We start from the raw sequence: 13,470 nt of genomic DNA, 5'->3' as shown, positions 1-13,470 counted from the left end.
CATAATCTTTACTTAATATATTGTGTGTCTACTGGCTTTGTTAGGTTAATGTAAAACTCTGTGAGGATTTCATAAGAGTGTTTTCATTTTTCAACAGGGATATTAAATGGATTAAGCATATGTTCGCTTTCTACATTGTCCTTGAATGTGCAGTCAATTTCAATAACAGTATCTATCTCTCACACGCACACACGCATGCACACGCAAGCACACACACCAAAACGCATAAGGCTTAATAGAGTGGCTGTTTCTGAGGACATGAGAGAAATAGTGAAACTGTAGCAAGGCAAGCTTAAAGTGGTTTTGGCCGAGAGCTGCTTCAGATAACATCATTAGAAAATCAACAGGAAGGTCCGTTACATCAGAAACAGAGCATCGGAGGGCAGTGCTTACGTAAAACACGGATGTGCTTCCTGATGTACTCAAAGATGGCCCTCAGACAATTTTCTGGTTTTATGTGTTCTTGTCTTTCCCGGTTCGATACTAGCCCCATTATGGAAAATCAAAATAGACTGTCTTTGTTTTCCTCTCTAATAGAAAGATAATGATCCTGACCCCAGTCTATTTCCAGTCTATTCACGTCCTGCTCTGTGACTGGGGGACCCATATCTCAGTGGAGGAGGAGGAGCTGGCTACTAGGCTACTCCCTAGTCCAATCCCTGGTGTTTTAATGACATCAACCTACCACTCTAATTAGGAATTGCTAGGAAATATGTGTAAAGCTAATTACATTTCAACCAAGACCCTTCAACATGACAGAGTACACCCCTGACAGCAGATATGGAGGAGAGGAGGACAGAGAGAGATGGGAGGACGGGGGGAAGGAGGGAAGGAGGGAGGACCGAGAGAGATGGGAGGACGGGGGGAAGGAGGGAAGACATTATGGAGTGTGTCAGAGTGAATTAATGAGTAGTCGAGGAGGGAGGGGAGACAATAAGATGGAGAGAGATAAAATAAGAAGAGTGAATAAGAGAAGAGAAAACAGAGACAGAGTGGAGAAAGGCAGGGAGCACCAGAGGTCTAGGTTGACTTTCATAACTATGGATAAGAGAGTGAGTGACGGGTGATCTGTCAGTCTGTCCCCTCACCACCATGGCCCCTCAGAAAGGCCCCTCAGAAAGGCCCCTCAGAAAGGCCAGCCAGTCTGCAGCCAGGGGCACTGACTATCTTCCTGTCTTCCTGTTACTGTGTGTCTGCATCCCAAGTGGCACCCTATTGCCTTTATAGTGCACTACGCTACATGGGAACAGGGTGCCATTTGGGCTGCATCCTGTGACTGCATTGACAGTAATATCTGGGTGGATGACAGTAGCAGGATGTCATGATGACCTAACGAGGCTGTGGCTAATCGCCTGGCCTTTCCGCTACCTTACTGTAATTAGACGGTCATTAATCAGCTTATCACCTGAGAGAGCACAGGGGCACCCAATAACAAGGGACGGGGGAATGAGAGTTCAGACTGGATGCTTATACAACAAATCCATAATCCATAGTATGACACTTACTCTCACATAACAGGTCAATGACATATTGTGATATATAGGCCTAGTAGAGATGGTGATATTGGAAACGGCACGAGGGATGTACAATTAAGAATATTTTTCAATAAGTATAGCTAAGGCACTTGTTATTGTGATTTGTTACCGGGTCGGAGAAGACAGCATATATGATTGATGTTGACTCCTTGCATACTCTGATAGAATATGAATATGTCATAAAGTATTTATTAGCCAATGTCATTTGTAATGCTTCTTAAATATGTGTATCAAATCAAATGTTATTTGTCACATGCTTGGTAAACAACAGGTGTAGACTAACAGGGAAATGCTTAGTTACAGGCCCTTCCCAACAATGAAGAGAGAAAGACAATACAGCAATAATAGAAAAGTAAAACACATATTAGTAAAAGTAATAATAAATACACAGTGAGTAACGATAACTTGGGTATATACACTTTGGGAGTGGGTGTGTGTGTGTGTGTGTGTGTGTGTGTGTGTGTGTGTGCGTGCGTGCGTGCGTGCGTGCGTGCGTGCGTGCGTGCGTGCGTGCGTGCGTGTGTGCGTGCGTGCGTGTGAGTGAGTGAGTGTGAGAGCGAGAGCGAGAGAGAGTGTGTGTGGGTGTGTGCGTGAGAGAGAGAGAGAGAGTGTGTGTGTCCATTAGAGTGGTTTCACACAGCTAGAGTGGTTTCACACAGATAAGAGAGAGAGTGTGTGTGTGTGTGTGTGTGTGTGTGTGTGTGTGTGTGTGTGTGTGTGTGTGTGTGTGTGTGTGTGTGTGTGTGTGTGTGTGTGTGTGTGTGTGTGTGTGTGTGTGTGTGTGTGTGTGTGTGTGTGTGTGTGTGTATGTGTGTGTGCGTGTGCGTGTGCGTGTGTGTGTGTGTGTGTGTGAGAGAGCGAGAGTGAGAGAGTGTGTGTGGGTGTGTGCGTGAGAGAGAGAGAGAGAGAGAGAGAGAGAGAGAGAGAGAGAGAGAGAGAGAGTGAGAGAGAGAGAGAGAGAGAGAGAGAGAGAGAGTGAGAGAGAGAGAGAGAGTGTGTCCATTAGAGTGGTTTCACACAGCTAATTTCACACTAGAAGCAGCATGGTGCATTATAGATCCTGCTGACTAGCAGAGCACCGAGATAGAGGGGGATGGGGGATTGAGGAGAAAAAGGGAAAAGAAAAAGATATCCCATTGATGCTGAATTTATACATTAAAGCCACAGGCTTTCTGGCAGAACAAGTAGGGAAAGGGGGATTGAGAGATGAAAAAGAAAGAGGAATGTGACTTAGGGATACTAAGGTTAGAGAGAGAGAGAGAGAGAGAAAGAAAAGGTATATGGGAAATGGGGGAACGAAAATGGTGGAATGGATTGAGATCGTTTTGGAATGAATAAAGGGCAGAGGGAGAGAGTGTGAGAGGGAAAGCAAGGGAATAAGAGAGAGAATGCAAGGGAATAAGAGAGGAAAAGCAAGGGAATAAGAGAGGAAAAGCAAGGGAATACGAGAGGAAAAGCAAGGGAATAAGAGAGAGAAAGCAAGGGAATAAGAGAGGGAAAGCAAGGGAATAAGAGAGAGAAAGCAAGGGAATAAGAGAGAGAAAGCAAGGGAATAAGAGAGAGAAAGCAAGGGAATAAGAGATAGAAAGCAAGGGAATAAGAGAGGGAAAGCAAGGGAATAAGAGAGAGAAAGCAAGGGAATAAGAGAGAGAAAGCAAGGGAATAAGAGAGGGAAAGCAAGGGAATAGCAGTAATGTAAAGAATAACTTTGTGCAAATTAATCAATTAAAAGCTATGTTTCTTCGTTTTAGCAAAGTCAAATAAACTGAACTGAAAGCATGTAACCACACCCAGCAAACCACCTCATGCCACTTAGACTCTGATCCCCTTAGTATAAACTGGAACAAAGCTTTATCAGTGTCAGAAGTCATTTAACCTTTTACACACTCAATGGGCATGACGGAGGCTTAAATGTGCAGACCCATAAACCGTAGCATCACACAATAACCTATATCCATATCACAGCACCAAGTAGCCTTTTATCTCCAATGCATTATTCATCCTGCGCCATGCGATGTAACGCTACTTTCAAACAGAGGTACCTAAGGGAATCCCTGACATCTCTCTCAGAGACGGCCTGGATGATCAGAGAGGAGTTATGGGCTTGAGGAACTTGTATCTACGGAGTTAGTGTCGCTGCAACTCTAACCTTTCTCTCATTACAGTTCAAAGTTACTCAGCCACACACACATCAGAAGAATTCAGATGGTGGATGTTTAAGTAGTGTGTGTGCGTGCGGATCTGCAGTTTCATTCCCTTTCACAAATGAAACCATGAAGTGTTCTTATGGAGACTTCAAATCTAGTGGATTCTACAGTATTTTGTGATTTTCGTCAACACAGCTAGGCCATTTTGAGCGGTAGACAGCTGTGGAGATAATGAAGTCATTTAATTGAGTTAAACAGTAGACTGGCTCAGCATCTTGCAGTCATTAGCATGCCTCACTGTGGTAATTACAGCTGTCAGCTCTAATCGCTATAGTAGCGTGGTTCAGCGAGACACCAAGCCGAGGTAATGCCGCCATTATACAGAACCTGGGGACTGAGCGCTCCATATGAGATACCGCCACATCTTATTTGTATGGAATTGACACACTTAATTGCAGAAGGCAATGGTAGGACTAGGTTTGTTTGCGTGTGTGCATGCGTGTCTGCGCGTGTATGTGCGTGTGAGTGAAAACTATGGCCAATTTTCACGTCTTTAATTGAATTTCAGTTCACTGTTTGAATTGACTGAATTGAAAACGAAATAAATTCCAACTCTGCTATAGACAACAAAACCAACTGGATCAGAGGGGGTTCCAACTGGATCAGAGGGGGTTCCAACTGGATCAGAGGGGGTTCCAACTAGATCAAAGGGGGTTCCAGCTGGATAAGAGGGGGTTCCAACTGGATCAGAGGGGGATCCAACTGGATCAGAGGGAGTTCCAACTGGATCAGAGGGGGTTCCAACTGGATAAGAGGGGGTTCCAACTAGATCAGAGGGGGTTCCAACTGGATCAAAGGGGGTTCCAACTGGATAAGAGGGGGATCCAACTGGATCAGAGGGGGATCCAACTTAATCAGAGGGGGTTCCAACTGGATCAGAGGGGGTTCCAACTGGATCAAAGGGGGTTCCAACTGCATAAGAGGGGGTTCCAACTGGATCAGAGAGTGTTCCAACCGGATAAGAGGTGGTTCCAACTGGATCAGAGGGGGTTCCAACGTGATAAGAGGGGGTTCCAACTGGATCAGAGGGGGTTCCAACTGGATCAAAGGGGGTTCCAACTGGATAAGAGGGGGTTCCAACTGGATCAGAGGGGTTCCAACTGGATAAGAGGGGGTTCCAACTGGATCAGAGGGGGTTCCAACTGGATAAGAGGGGGTTCCAACTGGATAAGTGGGGGTTCTAACAGCAGACATGCTGGGAGGGACTTTTGAGACGCAGCCAACCAGATAATTGCTAATTAGTTTGGGCCTTTAAAAGGTGAAGCTAACCTCAGCAGCGTCATCACCTGCGGGTTTTTTGCTAACTATTATTCAACCAAAATGGGCAAAAATTTGCAGTAAAAGTGGCAATGGACACACATTGAAAAAACGGTCTAAACCAATGAAAGAAAAAAACACTAACAGTCGGCACAGGATCAAAATCTGAAGAGCTTCTCCTGGTATCCTTGCCAACACATGTTGCGGTGACTATTCACACACATCAACATCATGTGCTATTTACGTATCAAATCAAATTAAATCAAATGTATTTATATTGCCCTTCTTACATCAGCTGATATCTCAAAGTGCTGTTCAGAAACCAGCCTAAAACCCCAAACAACAAGCAATGCAGGTGTAGAAGCACTGTGGCTAGGAAAAACTCCCTAGAAAGGCCAAAACCTAGGAAGAAACCTAGAGAGGAACTAGGCTATGAGGGGTGGCCAGTCCTCTTCTGGCTGTGCCGGGTGGAGATTATAACAGAACATGGCCAAGATGTTCAAATGTTCATGAATGACCAGCATGGTCAAATAATAATTATCACAGTAGTTGTCGAAGGTGCAACAAGTCAGCACCTCAGGAGTAAATGTCAGTTGGCTTTTCATAGCCGATCATTAAGAGTATCTCTACCGCTCCTGCTGTCTCTAGAGAGTTGAGAACAGCAGGTCTGGGACAGGTAGCACGTCCGGTGAACAGGTCAGGGTTCCATAGCCGCAGGCAGAACAGTTGAAACTGGAGCAGCAGCACGGCCAGGTGGACTGGGGACAGCAAGGAGTCATCAGACCAGGTAGTCCTGAGCCATGGTCATAGGGCTCAGGTCCTGAGAGAGAGAGAGAGAGAGTGAGAGAGAGAGAGAGAGAGAGAGAGAGAGAGAGAGAGAGAGAGAGAGAGAGAGAGAGAGAAAGAGAGAGAGAGAGAGAGAGAGAGAGAGAGAGAGAGAGGGAGAGGGAGAGGGAGAGAGAGAGAGAGAGAGGGAGAGGGAGAGGGAGAGGGAGAGAGAGAGAGAGAGAGTAAATACTTAAATTCACACTGGATACCGAATAAGACAGGAGAAATACTCCAGATATAACAGACTGACCCAAGCCTCCCGACACACAAACTATTGCAGCATAAATACTGGAGGCTGAGACAGGAGGGGTCGGGAGACACTGTGGCCCCGTCCGACGATCCCCCGGACAGGGCCTAACAGGCAGGATATAACCCACTTTGCCAAAGCACAGCCCCCATACCACTAGAGGGATATCTTCAACCACCAACTTACTATCCTGAGACAAGGCCGAGTATAGCCCACGAAGATCTCCCCACGGCACGAACTCGAGGGGGGGCGCCAACCCAGACAGGAAGATCACGTCAGTGACTCAAGCCACTCAAGTGACGCACCCCTCCTAGGGACGGCATGGAAGAGCACCAGTAAGCCAGTGACTCAGCCCCTGTAATAGAGTTAGAGGCAGAGAATCCCAGTGGAGAGAGGGGAACCGGCCAGGCAGAGACAGCAAGGGCGGTTCGTTGCTCCAGTGCCTTTCCGTTCACCTTCACACCCCTGGGCCAGACTAGACTCAATCATAGGACCTACTGAAGAGATGAGTCTTCAATAGAGACTTAAAGGTCGAGACCGAGTCTGCGTCTCTCACATGGATAGGCAGACCATTCCATGAAAATGGAGCTCCATAGGAGAAAGCCCTGCCTCCAGCTGTTTGCTTAGAAATTCTAGGGACAGTAAGGAGGCCTGCGTCTTGTGACCGTAGCGTACGTGTAGGTATGTACGGCAGGACCAAATCTGAAAGATGGTTAGGAGCAAGCCCATGTAATGCTAGGTTAGCAGTAAAACCTTGAAATCAGCCCTAGCCTTAACAGGAAGCCAGTGTAGAAAGGCGAGCACTGGAGTAATATGATCAAATTCTTTGGTTCTAGTCAAGATTCTAGCAGCTGTGTTTATCACTAATTGAAGTTTATTTAGTGCTTTATCTGGGTAGCCGGAAAGTAGAGCATTGCAGTAGTCTAACCTAGAAGTAACAAAAGCATGGATACATTTTTCTGCATCATTTTTGGACAGAAAGTTTCAGATTTTTGCAATGTTACGTAGATGGAAAAAATCTGTCCTTGAAACAATCTTGATATGTTTGTCAAAAGAGGGATCAGGGTCCAGAGTAACGCCGAGGTACTTCACAGTTTTATTTGAGACAACTGTACAACCATCAAGATTAATTGTTCGATTCAACAGAAGATCTCTTTGTTTCTTGGGACCTAGAAAAAGCATCTCTGTTTTGTCCGAGTTTAAAACTAGAAAGTTTGCAGCCATCCACTTCCTTATGTCTGAAACACAGGCTTCTAGCGAGGGCAATTTTGGGGCTTCACCATGTCTCATTGAAATGTACAGCTGTGTGTCATCCGCATAGCAGTGAAAGTTAACATTATGTTTTCGAATGACATCCTCAAGAGGTAAAATATATAGTGAAAACAATAGTGGTCCTAAAACGGAACCTTGAGGAACACCGAAATGTACAGTTGATTTGTCAGAGGACAAACCATTCACAGAGACAAACGGATATCTTTCCGACAGATAAGATCTAAACCAGGCCATAACTTGTCCGTGTAGACCAATTTGGGTTTCCAATCTCTCCAAAAGAACGTGGTGATCGATGGTATCAAAAGCAGCACTAAGGTCTAGGAGCACGAGGACAGATGCAGAGCCTTGGTCTGACGTCATTAAAAGGTAATTTACCACCTTCACAAGTGCAGTCTCAGTGCTATGATGGGGTCTAAAACCAGACTGAAGCATTTCGTATACATTGTTTGTCTTCAGGAAGGCAGTGAGTTGCTGCGCAACAGCTTTTTCAATTTTTTTTGAGAGGAATGGAAGATTCGATATAGGCCGATAGTTTTTTATATTTTCTGGGTCAAGGTTTGGCTTTTTCAAGAGAGGCTTTATTACTGCCACTTTTAGTGAGTTTGGTACACATCCGGTGGATAGAGAGCCATTTATTATGTTCAACATAGGAGGGCCAAGCACAGGAAGCAGCTCTTTCATTAGTTTAGTTGGAATAGGGCCCAGTATGCAGCTTGAAGGTTTAGAGGCCATGATTATTTTCATCATTGTGTCAAGAGATATAGTACTAAAACACTTGAGTGTCTCTCTTGATCCTAGGTCCTGGCCGAGTTGTGCAGACTCAGGACAACTGAGCTTTGGAGGAATACGCAGATTTAAAGAGGAGTCCGTAATTTGCTTTCTAATGATCATGATCTTTTCCTCAAAGAAGTTCATGAATTTATTACTGCTGAAGTGAAAGCCATCCTCCCTTGGGGAATGCTGCTTTTTAGTTAGCTTTGCGACAGTATCAAAAATATATTTCGGATTGTTCTTATTTTCCTCAATTAAGTTGGAAAAATAGGATGATCGAGCAGCAGTGAGGGCTCTTCGATACAGCACGGTACTGTCTTTCCAAGCTAGTCGGAAGACTTCCAGTTTGGTGTGGCGCCATTTCCGTTCCAATTTTCTGGAAGCTTGCTTCAGAGCTCGGGTATTTTCTGTATACCAGGGAGCTAGTTTCTTATGACAAATGTTTTTTAGTTTTTAGGGGTGCAACTGCATCTAGGGTATTGCGCAAGGTTAAATTGAGTTCCTCAGTTAGGCGGTTAACTGATTTTTGTCCTCTGACGTCCTTGGGTAGGCAGAGGGAGTCTGGAAGGGCATCAAGGAATCTTTGGGTTGTCTGAGAATTTATAGCACGACTTTTGATGCTCCTTGGTTGTGGTCTGAGCAGATTATTTGTTGCGATTACAAACGTAATAAAATGGTGGTCCGATAGGATTATGAGGAAAAACTTTAAAATCCACAACATTTATTCCATGGGACAAAACTAGGTCCAGAGTATGACTGTGACAGTGAGTAGGTCCAGAGACATATTGGACAAAACCCACTGAGTCGATGATGGCTCCGAAAGCCTTTTGGAGTGGGTCTGTGGACTTTTCCATGTGAATATTAAAATCACCCAAAATTAGAATATTATCTGCTATGACTACAAGGTCCGATAGGAATTCAGGGAACTCAGTGAGGGACGCTGTATATGGCCCAGGAGGCCTGTAAACAGTAGCTATAAAAAAGTGATTGAGTAGGCTGCATAGATTTCATGACTAGAAGCTCAAAAGACGAAAACGTAGTTTTCTTTTTTGTAAATTGAAATTTGCTATCGTAAATGTTAGCAACAACTCCGCCTTTCTGGGATGCACGGGGGATATGGTCACTAGTGTAACCAGGAGGTGAGGCCTCATTTAACACAGTAAATTCATCAGGCTTAAGCCATGTTTCAGTCAGGCCAATCACATCAAGATTATGATCAGTGATTAGTTCATTGACTATAACTGACTTTGAAGTGAGGGATCTAACATTAAGTAACCCTATTTTGAGATGTGAGGTATCACGATCTCTTTCAATAATGGCAGGAATGGAGGAGGTCTTTATTCTAGTGAGATTGCTAAGGCGAACACTGCCATGTTTAGTTTTGCCCAACCTAGGTCGAGGCACAGACACGGTCTCAATGGGGATAGCTGAGCTGACTACACTGACTGTGCTAGTGGCAGACTCCACTAAGCTGGCTAACAGCCTGCTGCCTGGCCTGCACCCTATTTCATTGTGGAGCTAGAAGAGTTAGAGCCCTGTCTATGTTGGTAGATTAGATGAGAGCACCCCTCCAGCTAGGATGGAGTTAGTCACTCCTCAACAGGCCAGGCTTGGTCCTGTTTGTGGGTGAGTCCCAGAAAGATGGCCAATTATCTACAAATTCTATATTTTGGGAGGGGCAGAAAACCGTTTTCAACCAGCGATTGAGTTGTGAGACTCTGCTGTAAAGCTCATCACTCCCCCTAACTGGGAGGGGGCCAGAGACAATTAATCGATGCCGACACATCTTTCTAGCTGATTTACAGGCTGAAGCTATGTTGCGCTTGGTGACCTCTGACTGTTTCATCCTAACATCGTTGGTGCCGACGTGGATACCAATATCTCTATACTCTCTACACTCGCCAGTTTTAGCTTTAGCCAGCACCATCTTCAGATTAGCCTTAACGTCGGTAGCCCTGCCCCCTGGTAAACAGTGTATGATCTCTGGATGATTCGTTTTAAGTCTAATTCTGTGGGTAATGGAGTCGCCAATGACTAGGGTTTTCAATTTGTCAGAGCTAATGATGGGAAGCTTCAATGTCACGACTCCCACCGAAGGTGGCTCCTCTTCCTGTTCGGGCGGCGCTCGGCGGTCGTCGTCACCGTTCTACTAGCTGCCACCGATCCCTTTTTCCCTTTTCTGTTGTTTTTGTCTTATTGGTTACACCTGTTTCTTGTTTATGTTTTAGTTGGGCTATTTAAGCCGGTATGCCCGCCTGCTCTTTGTGCGGGCTTATTTTTCCTCTGTTCATGTTTGTGGTTGTGCGATTTCCTTTGTTTTTCCTCCGGACTGGTTGGGTCCTGGTTTTGGGCCGGTCTTGTTATTTGCGCCTGGTGTTTTGGCGTGACCATTTCCCCTGCGCCGGAATAAAACATTGTCCTTTACCCTCTGCTTCCTGCGCCTGACTCCGCACCCACTACGCATAGATTGCATGACATTCAATAACAGCATCAATAACATCCAACACACTGAGAAACAACCAGACGTATTGTTTGTGTGTGTGAGTGTGAGTGTGTGTGTACTGTATCATGTACAGTGTGCATCCTATCCCCCTACGTGGCCAGTCGGTACTCTCTGTCCTCCAATGGAAGGAGGTAACTGGATGCACATGACTGAACTACTATTGCGGCGCGCATGCTGTCAATCTTTCAAGCTGTGATTTAGATTTACAGCCTCCCTGTGACCTTATGGGAGGTTTAAAACAACACACCTCACAGGCCGCCATTATGAAGCCATAGACTTCCTTCCCAGGCAGGCAGTGGCACAATCCACCACTCATACCCATTCTGCTCCCCCTTTCCTGGGGCTGGAGAGAGAGGCACAACAGGCCACAGCCTTTTCCAGCCCGCTTTACACTAATTGGATCAGTGGATCTTTTTGAGACCTTTGAGTAGGCATTCAGAGAATGGCACTCTCATGTTTCCAACAATGATTTCTGTGACATTTGATCTACAAACTCTATTAAACACTGTATGACACAATTTCTCGTTGGACATTTGGTGCAGAATTTTCTTGGGCAATGAAGAAATAACAAGTATGCACTCGAGGTGTGAGTGAATAACACATTCATTAACAACTGTCATCTCTGCAATCCCACAGTCCACATTTTAAAAAGGATAGTATAAAAAACATACAAATGCATACATAAACAAAAACACAGAATAAACAGTAAATAAAATAAATTGAAGACATGCTCCAGTACTTTGGAGACTAGTAAGTAACCTGGACGTGTCAATGTGTAGTTCATACATGCATAATCTATGAGGAGAACTACTGTCTAGCCTCAATTAGCCATGAAATCCATTTCCTGTGTATCAAGATGCAATGCTGACTGAGTATAGGATACATACACGGGGGGGGGGGGGGGGGGGGGGAGTTGTACCCTATGAGGTCAGGACTACTTATGGTTTTCTGTTCTACCTGATAATGAATTGCACACACCTTGGTGTCCCAGCTCTATATCAATCGCATATTAGGGGAAGAATGGGGGGAAAAAGCAGTGAAACTGGTTTCAAGGTCCAGATTTGAATTTGCACCGTCTCTCAATAGTCTGTAGACATGTCCAGACATTCACAGAGACTAGGCTACTCCCCGAAGTCTATACTCTCTATACCACCTCCTCCTGGGCCAGTAGTTCCATTCCAACAACCCACCCATCTATTCATCAATTCACTGATTAGAAATCCATTCACACGTTATCCTCCATGATGGGCTTTAGATCACATGCAACTGACACTGCCTTGTCTCTCAATGAATTTGATGCTTTTCTAACAGTCTTCTGGGTAACACTTTACTTTATAGGGGGGGTACACATTATACACTCATGAAACCAGTCATAACACCTTTATGGGTGTTGCTGTATCATTCATGACAACCTTCACGACTCTTTATTCAACAACATTCATAAGGGGTTTTGAGTATGAAGGTTGTTGTGAATGATACTACAACATTCATAAGGGGTTTTGAGTATGAAGGTTGTTGTGAATGATACTACAACATTCATAAGGGGTTTTGAGTATGAAGGTTGTTGTGAATGATACTACAACATTCATGAAGGGATCGTGGTTTCATAACGGTGTTATGAATGCCTTAAGTACACCCACCATAGTAAACTGTTACCGCTATCCCTCCACCTCCCATCTCTCTCCCTCTATAATCAACACCTGAGTAAATCACCAGCGAGGCTGATCTTATTTGCTAGTTGCCAGTGACAACAGGGGAGAGCCGTCTGTTGGTCCGGAGCTGCCCCAGTGGACCCTGGGAGAAGAGAGGAGGAGAGACGAAGGGGATGTTAGTGTTTCTTCCATGTATCGAGCCGTCCCCTCATCTGTCAGACGTGTTTTTCTCCTATGCTGGCAACGTATGTGGAAATGGGGATGATGGGAGATGGAGAGAAGCCATTGGGAGAATGGGATTGTGGAATAAATGGATTGGAATGAGACAGGGGAGATGTTGCCTCCCTTTTACATTCTTACTTAGGCTATTATATCAGTCTCTTTCAGTTACTGCAACTCTCAATTCTTCATGTTGCCTGTATTCCCCAGTCATACTTTCTAAAATCATTCACTCAACACACCACCTACAGTCCTGCACCACCAAATGATTAACCGATCCACCAATTTCCATATCCTAAAATTAATCTAGAGGGACTGACCTTCTCTCAGACGGTTAATAATAGCTTACCTTACTGTCATTCTTCAAGTTATTTGGGCTGTGGTCTAGGTAGGAGACATTGAGAGGAAAGGGCAGAGACTAAACAGATTCACAGAATGTCTAGTGCTATTGCCAAAGAGAATGATTCAACAACAACAATATCTGTGATGATGGAGTATCAGGCCTCATTTATTATGGAAAGGCCTAAATCACGACATACCTTGGTGCCAAATTACAATAGCTTCTTGAAGGCAAGGGTTGTACAACGTATAATTTGGTGAAATCACCAGTTGCACTTTTTGTGAGACTTTTTGTGAGACTTTCCTCGCACATAGCACGTAGCTATGACCCCAGTGAAATGGTCTTCTCACCTCTGCCTGCTCAAATGTTGTTTTATAGTGTCACAGACAAATTAGTGGTGGACGTCTAGAAAGGTCCTACCTGTCACATTTTTCAAGATGATCAATAAAATAGATGTGATGTCTAATCATATACTTTTGGGGATCGAGTGATATGATTGGTCCTCCACACTAGAGCAGGGTGGGCCGTTGAGAGCTGAAAAGTAACTAGCTAATCAAATCAACAACAAAACCTTTTTGGAGTGCAAAACTCTACACATACGTGAGGCCCTCCAGGAACAGGAACAGGAACTGATCTATG

Source organism: Salvelinus namaycush, chromosome 23, assembly GCF_016432855.1.
Source record: "Salvelinus namaycush isolate Seneca chromosome 23, SaNama_1.0, whole genome shotgun sequence".
NCBI lineage: Eukaryota > Metazoa > Chordata > Actinopteri > Salmoniformes > Salmonidae > Salvelinus > Salvelinus namaycush.
The sequence above is the reverse complement of the archived record's forward strand: the minus strand, read 5'-3'. Positions refer to the sequence as shown.